The 12,795-nt window shown below is 44.5% G+C and overlaps 2 long non-coding RNA genes across 3 annotated transcripts; both read right to left on the reverse strand.

Moving 5' to 3' along the window:
* Positions 1–3,194: 3,194 nt before the first annotated feature.
* LOC116659639 lies at positions 3,195–5,553 on the reverse strand. Its single transcript, XR_004315023.1, has 2 exons — positions 4,732–5,553; positions 3,195–3,731 (listed from the first exon to the last, which is right to left on the reverse strand). It is a non-coding gene; the product is annotated as an uncharacterized LOC116659639 (long non-coding RNA).
* A 119-nt stretch (positions 5,554–5,672) lies between these two features.
* On the reverse strand, positions 5,673–8,495 carry LOC116659632. Of its 2 annotated transcripts, none has more exons than XR_004315015.1 (2): positions 8,226–8,495; positions 5,673–5,949 (listed from the first exon to the last, which is right to left on the reverse strand). It is a non-coding gene; the product is annotated as an uncharacterized LOC116659632 (long non-coding RNA). The 2 variants fall into 2 exon arrangements; XR_004315016.1 differs by lacking the exon at positions 8,226–8,495 and adding an exon at positions 7,109–8,207.
* Positions 8,496–12,795: the final 4,300 nt, after the last annotated feature.

The following is a 12,795-nucleotide window of genomic DNA, read 5'->3' on the forward strand; positions in this document are numbered from 1 at the left end:
GAAAGGAATTAACATTTGTTTTTCCCCCACTATGTGCCTGGCTCTGGGCCCGGCCCTGACACATCAGATCTTTCAACTCTACTTCTGAAGAACACCAGGGAGGCTGGAGATGATACTTCCACTATCTGTGACTTTGGGTTAGGAAATAACTCTCTTCATCCAGATCCCAAGTGTTTTCATTCATGAAAACTAATCCACTTCCTTGAATTACTGATTTTCAGTTGCAGGTCTGAGAATTGATGAATATCTGTAATGAAAATTTGACCCATCTACAACAAAATAAGAAAAATAAGGGCAACAAAACGCATTTATCCATAGGCTAAAATAGTCTATGTAAAGGGTTATCCTTTGTTCTGAGACCACAGTGCAACAATATGTTAAGATGGAGTAAAGTGATTCCTTATTGGAAAAGTTGCATACAGCCAAAATTATCCTTCAAAATTTCTTATGAAGGTACACAAATGAAGTCCAAGCCAATCACAGCCTAATTTTCCTACAGCATGGAATAGATTGCTAATCCTATGGTTGAGTGTATCTGATGAAATAATTGGGCTCCCTTTAAGTGTCATGATGTTTTTAAAAACAAACCTCTTAAAGACCTGAATGGCACATAGCTGAGGGACATGGGGCTGTAGACTCAGGGGAACAGAAGATTCGCTGCACACCCAGACCTGCTAGGAGAAGGGAAGATCCACACCTTCCATGCCTTCATCAGTCCAGAGTACGTGCTCAGTAAGTGGAACCAAAACAGCTGACAGACTGTCCCACACTCTTTAAGGCGTGTACTTTTGAACGTATATGGTTGAAGAGAAGTCACAAAAGTTAAATGGCTGTATGACACTTTGTCCTTCCATTGTTGTCTTTTAGTTTTTGGTGGGGGGAAAAAACAAACAAACAAACAAACAAAAAAACCTTCCTTTCATGACATGAGGTTGAGATCAAATAAAACTTTTAGTAAAAAAGGAGTTGGAAAAATAAAACATTGGCAGTCTTGTATCAATCTCCAAACCCTTTTAAAGGATACTTGTTTGTGAAATTCAGATCTCTGAATCTGCAAGTTATAAACTTAATATTAGAATAGTAAGCAGCTGCCATAGGAAACAGAGGGGGGAAAAGTTGCAGCCAATATCCTAAGGTCAAACCTGGATTCCTAAAGAAATGATCCATCTAAAGACTTTTTTTTTCAAAAGTGCTGAATTTAAACACCATTACTTTTAACCTATTTTTCTAACTTTCCATGGTTCCTTCTCATAGCATAGTTGAAAATTTAGCAAAAGAATAGATTTACCATGTCAAAATCTAGTTCTCACCCCACTCAGATAAACCTACTCCACTCCACCTCAAACTCCACATTTAGCCCCTCAGCCAAAACCTCAGAGTCATTCTTGTATGTTCCTTCTCCTTCACCCACTTCCAATCCAACAGAGAATCTTGCCCATTCTCTCCTTAAACCGGATCCAGATCCCAACACCTGCTCACCACCTCCAAACCACCAGGGACTGTGCAGATTATCACAACAGCTTCCTCACTGGCCTTGCTGGTTCAACCCTCATCTACTGTCAGCACAGCAGCCTCAGCACTTCTACTAATGCTTAAGTTAGATCAACATTTATCTGCTCAAAACCTAAAAGTGGCTCCACATCATTCAGAATCCCAAGTTCTTACTCTGGCCAACAAGAGTGACTTGTCCCATGTATCTCACTTACTTCTCTGACCTCATCTCTTGCTGTTACTGTTTCATGAACTTGGGACAGTGTCTGGCAGAAGGCAGCTGTTAGACAACGGGTATCGGGCTCTGTTATCACTAGCATTATTTCCATTACTGCTACTGCTACTCCCAGCACTGTTTTGTCACCCACCACTTGCTCCCCTCCAGCCACACCACCTTTCTTGCTGCCCCCAAACACACAAAGTGGAGTTCTGCCTTTACACTCTGCACTTACTGTTCCCCTTGACAAGAACACCCTTTTTCCCAGATATCATCCAGACCTTTCCAGGCTATCTGCAGGACTTCCTCACTCACCACCTTCAGCTCAAATACTTACTCACTCAGTACGTCCTTCTCTGACCACTCTAGTTTAAAATTGCAACTGCTTCCTCTAACCATGACACCCCATCCCCTTTCCTTGTTTAATTGTTTTCCTTACAGCAACTACCACCTTCTAGTATAATATATAATATCTATTTTTTTGTTGTTTATACTTTGTCTCTATATATTTTAACATAAGTTCCAAGAGGGTAGTGATTTTGTACATTTGTTTACTTCTGTATACTGGCTAGTACATAATAAATATTTGTTGAACAAATAACATTCAATTATTATATTCAGATCATCAAAAACCACTAAGAATTTACTGAATTTAATATCCATTCATGATATTTTTAAAACTCCTTAGAAAACTAGAAATATTAGAGTATTCTCTCAATCAGACAAAGGTAGCTTTAAAAAATTCTACAGGTAAGGTACATTTAATAGTGAAATATTACATTCCTTCCCCAAGGCTAAGAATTTAACAAGGATATCCACTCTCACCATTTCTATTCAATATGGCACTGGAGGTCTGAGCCAATGAAATAAGGCAAAAAGAAAAAAAGGCATTAATATTATCAAAGATGAAGTTAAACTGTTTTCTTCAAAGATGATGACTCTCTGTGTAGAAAATCCAAAGGAATCTATAAAATGTTAGGACTAGTGAGTGAATTTAACAGTATCACAGGGTATAAAGTCAACACCCCAAAATTCATTTTACTTTTAAAGACTAACAAACACTTGAAATATAAAATTTTAAAATATTTATCTCCTCAAAAAATTAAACACAGGATTACCATATGATTCAGTAATTCCACCTCTCATATGTAAACAAAAGCATTGGAAATAGAGACTTGAACAGGTATCTGTACACCAATCTTCATGGCACCATTATTTATAATAAACAAAAGATGAAAATAATGTCCATCTATACATGACTGGATAAGCAAAATGTGGTATTATATATAGTAGAGTGTTACTATACAGTCTGAGAAAGGAATGAAATTATGACACATGCTACAACATGGACAGGTGTTAAAGGCACTGTGCTAAGTGAAATAAAGCAGAAGGACAAATATTGTATGATTCCATGTATATGAGGTGCCTAAAACAGTCAAATCATACAGACAGAAAGTAGAATGGTAGTTTCCACGGCTAAGCAAGGAAATGGAGAGCTATTGGGTCTGAAACGATAGCTATGGCCATAAGTTAGCAACGTTTGCTAGGAACTGGGTTGATGTTAACTCTGCTAGTTCTGCTCCATAGATCATAGTCCTTTGTAGATCTATGGTCTATTGTAGACTTTGTGTGTTAGGTGCAGCATTTATCACATTTTATGTACCGCATTATATATATGACATTCAGTAGCTTACCCTTCTAAATGAAAAGATAAAAGGACTATAGATGAGTAGATTCTTAGTGAGCTGTTCCCCGCCCTCTCCCATTCCCACTAATTTGGTTAGAGATAGCCAATACAGAAGATTCTTTAAACATGTGGATGAGGATAGAAACTCAATCCTTAACCATTACACAGTTTCAGGACTGACTTTAAATTAAATTTTAGGCTATCATTAGCAGTGTACCGCTATTCTCAGGTTTCTTTTATAGTCTCTTGTTTCGATGACCTTTTCGTACTTCGGTCTTTGCTTAATTTCATTCAGAGGTAGAAAATACGGTAATTTTTAACAACTCCTTGGTAATTCTGCAAATACAAAGGAACTTTTAAAAAGGCAGATTTAAAAAGAAAAGAATTGATTTGATTCCAAAGCTGGTATTAACATATTTTAATGCAGAGGAAAGATAAGGAGCAAGATGAATCTTAAGGTTATAAGAGGCCCATCAAATTGACCTACATGAGCTCACAGAAGTTACACGTTTCCTAAGGCCAAGGAACTGTTTCATGACCTTGAAGGGTATATTAGTATTTCTATGTAAGTCATTACATTTTCAAACATTGGAACTGCTCAGATTTGGTTCACTGCACAAACCAATCACTTAGAATGTTAAAGAGCATGACTTTGGTCTCCTGGAGACAGCTCTTCTGTGATTGAGCTCTCCTTTGCACGGCCTGTCTACCTTCCCTTTGAATTTTTTTTTCTTGTTGTTGTTTTGTTTTTTTTTTCCCCTTGTCAGCCTACATTGTGAATGCAACTGATAGAACAAACACCAACACCTAACACTGGAAACTCTCTCCTCTGAACTCATTTGAAACACATGCTGAGGTTCTCAATCGGCAAGTTTTATAAAATGTCAGAACGTTTTATTAGAGTTGGGAGTGATTGTTGGACTCATTATAATCACACAGGGAGCTTAAGAAAATACTAATGCCTCAGCCCCACCTTCAGAAATTCTGAATTAACTTGTCTGGGGAAGGCTGCAGGCCCCTATGTTTTTAAAAAGTTTTCCAAGCAATTTGAATGTCCAGCCAATTGGAGAACCACTGGGCTAGTCCCATGCGATCAGATAAAAACAGAAATTCATATAGGATTGGACATAGCAAAGGGCACAAAACTAGACATCAGAATAGCTGAGACTAAACACTGACGGCGCCGGCCCTCCCCGCCCCGCAGAGGCCCGCGCGGCCTCCCTCCGCCGCGGGGACCCGGGGTGGCAGCCGCCGCAACCCCCGTCCTTCCCGCGCCCCGCGCCCTGCCGCCGCCGCCGCCGCCGCCGCCGCCGCCGCCGCCGCAGCCCGCACTCACCTCAGGGGCGCAACCGGCACAGCCGGCCGTCGGCCTCGTTCCCGCCGAAGCGTCTCGGTGCGGTACTCACTGCGCGGGCCGGTTCTTCCCCGGCGGTCGCAGGGGGTTCAGGGATGGGGGGGCGGGGAACGGCCGTCACACGAGCAACGAACCGAAGCGCCGCCTGGTGGCATTTTCCACAGGCCGGCGCCACCGCAGCCGCCTTGGGTCCGCACAGCCCCCTGCCGGCCGCAGCTCTTGCTGTCTCGCCGAGCCGACAAGCCTCCGCGGACAGGGGAGGGAGCCGCGGCGCGAGTCGGAGGCCGGGCGGGGGTGTGCGCAGACTCTTTCCTCTGGGGACTGCGCGCATGCGCACCAGCGGGGCGGGACCCGCGGCCCCTGCGTGGGGGCGGGACCCGCGGCCGCTGCGAGGGGGCCGGCCCCGCCCAGGGGCGCTGGTCCGGCTCAGCCAATCGCGAGCGCCGGGTACCTCTTGGCGCGGGCGATTTGAATGGTTCGCGGCCGCCCGAGGTGGCGGCAGGTGGGCACGCCGCTGCCCTTTTGGGAGCTTCTCTGAGATCGGGAGGGGAACCCGCCCCTCGTCCTTTCGCCGGAGCCCCACCCTCCCCAGGCCGCGGGACTGGCGAAAAAAAAAAAACAGCTGGGAAAGTAAAACAACACTGACTTCAGGATAACGGTTACCTCTTTGGATGCAAAGAAGGGAATGGGATAAAGGAAAGGTGAAAAAGAAACTTCAAGCATTTGTATACGATCTGATTTCTGAAAAGAAAGATTTTTAAATGCTAACGTTTTGCCACAATGCGTCAATGTTTTAAAGAAATAAAATGTTAATATGTAATTTTATTACATAAAAACCCAAAATATAGCCATGCATATGCACACAGATATGCATATTTTATATGTAAACATAAACAACATGATTCAATGAATAAAATGATAGAGATTTTCTTTATCATTGAGCTTTATTCTTTTCCTGAACTTACGGTTATTTCAGGTACTTCAGGGCTCCAGAGCTTGCCAGGAGACGCACATGTCCAAGAAGGCCAGTCCCCAGCAGGGAAGCAGGATGGAGCCCCAGGTGCAGGTAGGTCACGGCACGATGGGGGTACTGGGGATGGTCGAAGGCAGGCAGGGAGGCTCGGGGTCAGGCAACGGGGAGGGAAGCATCGGGGTGTATGTGGGGCACAGGTAGGCCAAGGCAGGATGCAGTGAGGGGCGCTGTGTGGGACCCAAGTAGGAAGGGAGGGGAGGGGTGCTTCAGGAGCCAGGGTCGGGCTATCCCCTCCCCCCACCTCCTGCCACCTCCCAAAGCAGCAGCTGAGTCCCTCCTGAGCTCCCTGTCGGACAGGCCCAGCTTTGGCATCTGCGTCCTTGCCCCAAGTTGCTACACGGCTCCCCTCATCTGGAGCCCCCGGCCCACTTTTCTTTCCCACCACAGACTGAATGCATCTTTGGACATGTGGCTGGCTCTGGGATGAAATGTTTCCAGGGCACTTCATTGGCACTCTTAACTCGTGTCATAACACACTGAATTGGTTTATAAGTACGTTTATAAATAGCTCATTCACAAGAATATCAAACTTCCTCACTCTTGGTCAACATTGACAGATTGTAATTTATCTTAGCATGTTATACATACTCCAGTTAAGTATTTTTCCCCCTTTGTCTGTGATCGTCTACAGATAAAACTGGCCTGCTAGTAGCTGAGAGTCCATCTCTGCCTTTGCTCTTTCATTTTTCCTGAACTTCCCGTGTGGGATAATTTCTCATATTGCTTTCCCTGATCCTAACTTACTTATTATAATTAAGCGGGGTGTAGGAATAGGAATATAGTATAGTTATGAATGTACAATAACATATATTCCATTATTCTAAATTGATTTAAATTTACTTAAAAATTATAGTTGAAGATAGAGTGCCTCGTTTGGAAGGGAAGGGGGTCTACACAATATTTGCTTTTATAAAGGGGGTATTGGGCCTGAAATGATAGCTATGGCCATAAGTTAGCAACGTTTGCTAGGAACTGGGTTGATGTTAACTCTGCTAGTTCTGATCCATAGATCACAGTCCTTTGTAGATCTATGGTCTATTGTAGACTTTGTGTGTTAGGTGCAGCATTTATCACATTTTATGTACCGCATTATATATATGACATTCAGTAGCTTACCCTTCTAAATGAAAAGATAAAAGGACTATAGATGAGTAGATTCTTAGTGAGCTGTTCCCCGCCCTCTCCCATTCCCACTAATTTGGTTAGAGATAGCCAATACAGAAGATTCTTTAAACATGTGGATGAGGATAGAAACTCAATCCTTAACCATTACACAGTTTCAGGACTGACTTTAAATTAAATTTTAGGCTATCATTAGCAGTGTACCGCTATTCTCAGGTTTCTTTTATAGTCTCTTGTTTCGATGACCTTTTCGTACTTCGGTCTTTGCTTAATTTCATTCAGAGGTAGAAAATACGGTAATTTTTAACAACTCCTTGGTAATTCTGCAAATACAAAGGAACTTTTAAAAAGGCAGATTTAAAAAGAAAAGAATTGATTTGATTCCAAAGCTGGTATTAACATATTTTAATGCAGAGGAAAGATAAGGAGCAAGATGAATCTTAAGGTTATAAGAGGCCCATCAAATTGACCTACATGAGCTCACAGAAGTTACACGTTTCCTAAGGCCAAGGAACTGTTTCATGACCTTGAAGGGTATATTAGTATTTCTATGTAAGTCATTACATTTTCAAACATTGGAACTGCTCAGATTTGGTTCACTGCACAAACCAATCACTTAGAATGTTAAAGAGCATGACTTTGGTCTCCTGGAGACAGCTCTTCTGTGATTGAGCTCTCCTTTGCACGGCCTGTCTACCTTCCCTTTGAATTTTTTTTTCTTGTTGTTGTTGTTTTTTTTTTTTTCCCCTTGTCAGCCTACATTGTGAATGCAACTGATAGAACAAACACCAACACCTAACACTGGAAACTCTCTCCTCTGAACTCATTTGAAACACATGCTGAGGTTCTCAATCGGCAAGTTTTATAAAATGTCAGAACGTTTTATTAGAGTTGGGAGTGATTGTTGGACTCATTATAATCACACAGGGAGCTTAAGAAAATACTAATGCCTCAGCCCCACCTTCAGAAATTCTGAATTAACTTGTCTGGGGAAGGCTGCAGGCCCCTATGTTTTTAAAAAGTTTTCCAAGCAATTTGAATGTCCAGCCAATTGGAGAACCACTGGGCTAGTCCCATGCGATCAGATAAAAACAGAAATTCATATAGGATTGGACATAGCAAAGGGCACAAAACTAGACATCAGAATAGCTGAGACTAAACACTGACGGCGCCGGCCCTCCCCGCCCCGCAGAGGCCCGCGCGGCCTCCCTCCGCCGCGGGGACCCGGGGTGGCAGCCGCCGCAACCCCCGTCCTTCCCGCGCCCCGCGCCCTGCCGCCGCCGCCGCCGCCGCCGCCGCCGCCGCCGCAGCCCGCACTCACCTCAGGGGCGCAACCGGCACAGCCGGCCGTCGGCCTCGTTCCCGCCGAAGCGTCTCGGTGCGGTACTCACTGCGCGGGCCGGTTCTTCCCCGGCGGTCGCAGGGGGTTCAGGGATGGGGGGGCGGGGAACGGCCGTCACACGAGCAACGAACCGAAGCGCCGCCTGGTGGCATTTTCCACAGGCCGGCGCCACCGCAGCCGCCTTGGGTCCGCACAGCCCCCTGCCGGCCGCAGCTCTTGCTGTCTCGCCGAGCCGACAAGCCTCCGCGGACAGGGAGGGAGCCGCGGCGCGAGTCGGAGGCCGGGCGGGGGTGTGCGCAGACTCTTTCCTCTGGGGACTGCGCGCATGCGCACCAGCGGGGCGGGACCCGCGGCCCCTGCGTGGGGGCGGGACCCGCGGCCGCTGCGAGGGGGCCGGCCCCGCCCAGGGGCGCTGGTCCGGCTCAGCCAATCGCGAGCGCCGGGTACCTCTTGGCGCGGGCGATTTGAATGGTTCGCGGCCGCCCGAGGTGGCGGCAGGTGGGCACGCCGCTGCCCTTTTGGGAGCTTCTCTGAGATCGGGAGGGGAACCCGCCCCTCGTCCTTTCGCCGGAGCCCCACCCTCCCCAGGCCGCGGGACTGGCGAAAAAAAAAAACAGCTGGGAAAGTAAAACAACACTGACTTCAGGATAACGGTTACCTCTTTGGATGCAAAGAAGGGAATGGGATAAAGGAAAGGTGAAAAAGAAACTTCAAGCATTTGTATACGATCTGATTTCTGAAAAGAAAGATTTTTAAATGCTAACGTTTTGCCACAATGCGTCAATGTTTTAAAGAAATAAAATGTTAATATGTAATTTTATTACATAAAAACCCAAAATATAGCCATGCATATGCACACAGATATGCATATTTTATATGTAAACATAAACAACATGATTCAATGAATAAAATGATAGAGATTTCTTATCATTGAGCTTTATTCTTTTCCTGAACTTACGGTTATTTCAGGTACTTCAGGGCTCCAGAGCTTGCCAGGAGACGCACATGTCCAAGAAGGCCAGTCCCCAGCATGGAAGCAGGATGGAGCCCCAGGTGCAGGTAGGTCACGGCTGTGCCTGTCTTAGGTTGTCCTCCTCTGAGGATGTTACCCGTCATTGGCTATCCAGCCGTCCATGCTGGACACATTGAGTACGCCATCTCTTGTCCAGCCGGCTGTGCCTGTCTTAGGTTGTCCTCCTCTGAGGATCCCCGTCATTGGCTAGCCAGCCGTCCATGCTGGACACAGTGAGTACGCCATCTTGTCCAGCCGGCTGTGCCTGTCTTAGGTTGTCCTCCTCTGAGGATCTTACCCGTCATTGGCTAGCCAGCGTCCATGCTGGACACACTGAAGGCCATTTCGTCCAGCCGGCTGTGCCTGTCTTAGGTTGTCCTCCTCTGAGGATCTTACCGTCATTGGCTATCCATCCATGCTGGACACTGAGTAGGCCATTTTTCGTCCAGCCGGCTGTGCCTGTCTTAGGTTCTCCTCCTCTGAGGATATTACCCGTCATTGGCTAGCCATCCGTCCACGCTGGACACACTGAGTAGGCCATCTGTGGTCCAGCCGGCTGTGCCTGTCTTAGGTTGTCCTCCTCTGAGGATCTTACCCGTCGTTGGCTAGCCAGCCGTCCAAGCTGGACACACTGAGTAGGCCATCTCTTATCCAGCCAGCTACCTGACATTTCTCACAGCTTGTTTATCAGTTCAGCCCATGGCTTCTTCTCTACAGCCTTCAGGCAGGGCCTACAGTTTCCTGATAGCCAATTCTTCCCTAATATCAACAACCACCCATCGTTTATACTTTTCTTGCCTTTTGCCTTTTGCCTTTATGCCTCAGGACACCAGCTCAACTCACCTTCCAGAAATTGAACTTGCCTGTCCTCCACTCTGATACCTCAAAGAGACCTCAGCTTTGTCTCAAGACTCAGCTGTCTCTACCATCTGACATCTCTTGATCTAGCCAGGGCTAAAAATCCCAACTGTGACATTTAGAAATGGGATAAAGTTGGGAAGGATGATAAAGCTGGAGAAAGGAATTAACATTTGTTTTTCCCCCACTATGTGCCTGGCTCTGGGCCCGGCCCTGACACATCAGATCTTTCAACTCTACTTCTGAAGAACACCAGGGAGGCTGGAGATGATACTTCCACTATCTGTGACTTTGGGTTAGGAAATAACTCTCTCATCCAGATCCCAAGTGTTTTCATTCATGAAAACTAATCCACTTCCTTGAATTACTGATTTTCAGTTGCAGGTCTGAGAATTGATGAATATCTGTAATGAAAATTTGACCCATCTACAACAAAATAAGAAAAATAAGGGCAACAAAACGCATTTATCCATAGGCTAAAATAGTCTATGTAAAGGGTTATCCTTTGTTCTGAGACCACAGTGCAACAATATGTTAAGATGGAGTAAAGTGATTCCTTATTGGAAAAGTTGCATACAGCCAAAATTATCCTTCAAAATTTCTTATGAAGGTACACAAATGAAGTCCAAGCCAATCACAGCCTAATTTTCCTACAGCATGGAATAGATTGCTAATCCTATGGTTGAGTGTATCTGATGAAATAATTGGGCTCCCTTTAAGTGTCATGATGTTTTTAAAAACAAACCTCTTAAAGACCTGAATGGCACATAGCTGAGGGACATGGGGCTGTAGACTCAGGGGAACAGAAGATTCGCTGCACACCCAGACCTGCTAGGAGAAGGGAAGATCCACACCTTCCATGCCTTCATCAGTCCAGAGTACGTGCTCAGTAAGTGGAACCAAAACAGCTGACAGACTGTCCCACACTCTTTAAGGCGTGTACTTTTGAACGTATATGGTTGAAGAGAAGTCACAAAAGTTAAATGGCTGTATGACACTTTGTCCTTCCATTGTTGTCTTTTAGTTTTTGGTGGGGGGAAAAAACAAACAAACAAACAAACAAAAAAACCTTCCTTTCATGACATGAGGTTGAGATCAAATAAAACTTTTAGTAAAAAAGGAGTTGGAAAAATAAAACATTGGCAGTCTTGTATCAATCTCCAAACCCTTTTAAAGGATACTTGTTTGTGAAATTCAGATCTCTGAATCTGCAAGTTATAAACTTAATATTAGAATAGTAAGCAGCTGCCATAGGAAACAGAGGGGGGAAAAGTTGCAGCCAATATCCTAAGGTCAAACCTGGATTCCTAAAGAAACTGATCCATCTAAAGACTTTTTTTTTCAAAAGTGCTGAATTTAAACACCATTACTTTTAACCTATTTTTCTAACTTTCCATGGTTCCTTCTCATAGCATAGTTGAAAATTTAGCAAAAGAATAGATTTACCATGTCAAAATCTAGTTCTCACCCCACTCAGATAAACCTACTCCACTCCACCTCAAACTCCACATTTAGCCCCTCAGCCAAAACCTCAGAGTCATTCTTGTATGTTCCTTCTCCTTCACCCACTTCCAATCCAACAGAGAATCTTGCCCATTCTCTCCTTAAACCGGATCCAGATCCCAACACCTGCTCACCACCTCCAAACCACCAGGGACTGTGCAGATTATCACAACAGCTTCCTCACTGGCCTTGCTGGTTCAACCCTCATCTACTGTCAGCACAGCAGCCTCAGCACTTCTACTAATGCTTAAGTTAGATCAACATTTATCTGCTCAAAACCTAAAAGTGGCTCCACATCATTCAGAATCCCAAGTTCTTACTCTGGCCAACAAGAGTGACTTGTCCCATGTATCTCACTTACTTCTCTGACCTCATCTCTTGCTGTTACTGTTTCATGAACTTGGGACAGTGTCTGGCAGAAGGCAGCTGTTAGACAACGGGTATCGGGCTCTGTTATCACTAGCATTATTTCCATTACTGCTACTGCTACTCCAGCACTGTTTTGTCACCCACCACTTGCTCCCCTCCAGCCACACCACCTTTCTTGCTGCCCCCAAACACACAAAGTGGAGTTCTGCCTTTACACTCTGCACTTACTGTTCCCCTTGACAAGAACACCCTTTTTCCCAGATATCATCCAGACCTTTCCAGGCTATCTGCAGGACTTCCTCACTCACCACCTTCAGCTCAAATACTTACTCACTCAGTACGTCCTTCTCTGACCACTCTAGTTTAAAATTGCAACTGCTTCCTCTAACCATGACACCCCATCCCCTTTCCTTGTTTAATTGTTTTCCTTACAGCAACTACCACCTTCTAGTATAATATATATCTATTTTTTGTTGTTTATACTTATCCCTATATATTTTAACATAAGTTCCAAGAGGGTAGTGATTTTGTACATTTCGTTTACTTCTGTATACTGGCTAGTAGATAATAAATATTTGTTGAACAAATAACATTCAATTATTATATTCAGATCATCAAAAACCACTAAGAATTTACTGAATTTAATATCCATTCATGATATTTTTAAAACTCCTTAGAAAACTAGAAATATTAGAGTATTCTCTCAATCAGACAAAGGTAGCTTTAAAAAAATTCTACAGGTAAGGTAACATTTAATAGTGAAATATTACATTCCTTCCCCCAAGGCTAAGAATTTAACAAGGATAT

Source organism: Camelus ferus, chromosome 24 (assembly GCF_009834535.1).
Source record: "Camelus ferus isolate YT-003-E chromosome 24, BCGSAC_Cfer_1.0, whole genome shotgun sequence".
NCBI lineage: Eukaryota > Metazoa > Chordata > Mammalia > Artiodactyla > Camelidae > Camelus > Camelus ferus.